We start from the raw sequence: 3892 nt of genomic DNA, 5'->3' as shown, positions 1-3892 counted from the left end.
AAGAAATATAAATACGCTTGAAAAAAAATAAAAATGTTTTATTTTTGTTTTTTTTAATAAAATAAAAAAATGAGCATATTAAAAAAAATTTTATAATAAACTATGAAAGGGTAATTCAAGATAAAGCTTATGTCCTACGTGCAATATTCGTTAAGATGTTCTGGAAATCTTACTCTTCTTCCAGAACGCGTTGTTTTAGGTTTATCTATCGACGTTGACGAAGTATCAAGTTGTGTGTCGGCTGTCGTGTAGGGTACTACGAGTGTAGTAGCTGTGTCGTTTGCTTGTACCGAAGGAAAATCGACGTAGCTAGGGTTTCCTTCTAAGTACGCTGCTTTGAGTCGATCGATACTGATGCTATCGTTCGTACCGTTCTTATCTACTACATAGTACTTAGGTTCGCGTTGAAGAACTTTGAAGGGTCCTTCGTATGCTGATTCGAGGGGTCGTTGATGTGAGTCTCGACGAACGAAGACGTGTGTACTATGTCGTAATTCGGGTTGAACGAAAACATCAGTTGATTGAGGTCGAGTGTGAGCAGGTTTAACTGAACGCATAGCGTTTGTAAGCCTACTCGTGTAAGAGTTTAGATCCATGTTCAATGAAGAAGCTGAAGGATCTACGAATTCTCCTAGGAGTCGAAGTGTCGTTCCGTAAACGAGTTGAGATGCCGTGTATCCAATGTCAGCTTTCACTGCATTGCGGATACCTAGCAAGACGAGTGGAAGAGCGTCTGTCCACTGTGAAACGTTTGAAGCTGATAATGAAGCTTTTAGTTATCGATGAAAACGTTCTACCAACCCGTTTGCTTGTGGGTGGTAGGTGGTCGTTCGGAAACGCATGATTCCTAATAGTGAGGTCAGACAACGGAAAAGTCCAGATTCGAATTGACGTCCGCGTTCTGTAGTGATTGTAGAAGGGCAGCCGAAATTTGCTACCCATCGTTCGACGAAAGCGCGGGCCACGGTTTTAGCAGTAATGTCCTTAATCGGTACTGCTTCTGGCCATCGAGTGAAACGGTCTACGAATGTTAGGAGATATGAGTATCCGTTCGAGTCGGGTAACGGTCCTACTAAATCTATATGGACGTGGTCGAAACGAGCGTCAGAGGTTTTGAAAGAGCCGAAGGGACATTTGTTGTGTCTTACGACCTTAGATTTCTGACAGCTTACACAGGAGCGTGCCCACTCCCTCACGTCTTTATTCATGCCAGGCCAACAAAAGCGTTCGGCTATAAGTTCGATTGTTGCACGAGCACCTGGATGAGAAAGATTGTGCAACGTATTGAAGACATTGCGTCGATAATGTTTTGGTACAATTGGACGATCCCTACCTGTAGATGTGTCACAGAGTAAGGTTTCCTTACCTGTTCCCATCTGCTTAATACTTAGTTTTAGAGTTGTCGAGGATAACTCATGCTGAAGATCAATGTCTTCTTTTTGAAGCTGAGCGAGTTTAAGAAGGTCGATTCCTTGGAAACTGTTCAAGGAATTTATTCGAGACAGTGCGTCTGCGACTACATTGTTAGCTCCAGAAATATGTTGTATGTCTGAAGTAAACTGCGAAATGTAGTCGAGTTGTCGAGACTCTCGCGGTGAGTACTTGTCTGAAGATGAAGTTAAAGAGAAGGTAAGAGGTTTATGATCGGTAAAAAGCGTGAGTTCTCTTCCTTCGATGGAATGTTGGAAATGCTGTACAGCACAATACATAGCTACGAGTTCCCTACCGAACGTGCTGTACCTAGATTCAGCGTCTAGCAACCGTCTCGAAAAAAATCCTAAAGGTTGCCACGAGTTGTTAACCCATTGTTGTAAGACTCCTCCGATTGCTGAGTCGGATGCGTCTACGGCGATACTAATGGGCGCTTGAGTGTCCTGATGAGCAAGCAAGGTTGCTTTAGCGATGTGTTCCTTAACTGTGGAAAATGCTTTACGGGCTATGTCGTCTAAACTGATTGATTTCGCATTTCCACGAAGCTGATCGGTTAACGGTTTCATAAGGGATGCGCATTTGGGTATGAACCGTCTATAGAAACTTAAAAGTCACCAGTTGGCCGCCAATCATTGCTGTCCTTTTTAGGGACCATGTGCAATAGGGATACCCATGGACTATTCGATGGTCGAATTATCCCTAGGTCCATCATGTGGTCGAATTCGTTTTTAGCTAACTTAAGCTTCTCGGGAGCGAGTCTTCGAGCTTTCGAAAATACAGGTGGTCCTGTAGTCGTGATGTGATGTGTAACATTGCTGGTTACACAAGGCAGTTTCGATTGCGATTGGTATATCCCGGGATATTTGTCGAGTACTGATTGGTACAAGGGGTCTATGGTGTGCTTAATCGTGACTGGGGATAACCTGCAACCTGAACAAGGAGTTACGCTAACAGATAACTTAGTGTTTCCGTCTATTAACTTTCGTGAGCGTGTGTCGATGAGTAGATTGTGGTGTTGTAACAGGTCTATACCAATGATTGGCATAGAGACATCTGCAACCACGAAAATCCAGTGTATGGGTTTGCGTAAACCCACGTTAAGGTAGACGTACCTTTTACCGTAAGTAGCGATCGGTTTTCCGTTTGCCGCCTGTAAACTTAAAACAGACTCGCGAAGTCTGTCGTCGGGATTTGCTGGAAGAACGCTAACTTCTGCGCCAGTGTCGACGAGGTAGCGAACTTTCGTGGTCACATCCGTGACATATAAGAGGCGGCTGTGTTCGCCGGCTACGGTTGCCGTTAACGCGTGCCGGCTGGGAAGTTTCCCGAAATCTTATTCGTGTCAGTCGATTTTGAAGTCGGATAATTGTAAGGTTTCCTGCAATTTCTGGAAAACTTACCGTACTGGTTATGATACCAGAACCAGTCGGGATTGTCTGTCTCTCGTGGTCGAGAGCCAGATCGCTTACGTGAGGCGCTTCTACGCGGGGTTTTTGACCGGCTAAGGTCATTGCGAACTCTAAGATATCGTGTAAGCGTGTGACATAGTTCGGCCATGTCAGTCGAGGTCGATTGGGGTTTTTCTTTGATAGTAAAAACCTCGGCCTTAGAAGATCTAGTGATTTCCAAGATTCGATCGGCAGATGCAGCTAGTTCATCTATGGCATTGTTTTGAAATGAAACAAGCACTGCCTGCACCTGTTGAGGGAGTTTAGACAAGAAAAGTTGTCTAAATAGGCCATCATCAAAGGTTCGTTGGCCGATGACTTCTCTCATTCTAAGCAACATATCCGTCGCAGAACCTTGTTGCAAGTCGATATTGTTAAGGAGTTGGTCTAACCGTTGTCGATCAGTTAGGTCTCCTCGTTTTAAAATCGATAGTTTTAGCGTTTCGTAAGGTTCGGGAACATCAGTAGTAAACATACTAGGTGTTACGTACCTGTTAAACTCTCGCGGTAACGCCTTAACTATCGCGAGGAAACGTGTGCGCGAGTCCGTGATTCCGTGCATGCAAAAATCGGCTTCTACATAGCAGAACCAGGACTCGATATTGTCGGGCCAAAATGGCATTAACTGAATCGAAATAGGGGGAATAGACTCAAACTTAAGAACCTCAGGAGAGTGTTCCGTCATAGTAATACAGATAACGAAAAATGTCTAAGTAAAATATATCCGAGAAAAAAAATTCGCGAAAAAAAGTATATCACAATATATAAAATTCAAATAAAGAATAACAATGAATAATAATATTCCAAAATGGAACAGACTCACAGTATATTGACTTGGTGTACCAGATCACGTCGGGCTCACCAATGAGGATGCAACGGATGTTCTAGTTTTACAACTAGCTACCAGTAGCACCTTCTATATTCGATCGTTCCCAGTCAGATAGAAATCAGAAGTCAGACGAGAAGAGGCAGGAAAGATATATTTGATTCGTTACCAATATATCGAGGACCTT

This window comes from Schistosoma mansoni (genome assembly GCF_000237925.1).
Source record: "Schistosoma mansoni, WGS project CABG00000000 data, chromosome 3 unplaced supercontig 0083, strain Puerto Rico, whole genome shotgun sequence".
NCBI classification, from domain to species: domain Eukaryota; kingdom Metazoa; phylum Platyhelminthes; class Trematoda; order Strigeidida; family Schistosomatidae; genus Schistosoma; species Schistosoma mansoni.
Note: the sequence above shows the minus strand (reverse complement) of the source record.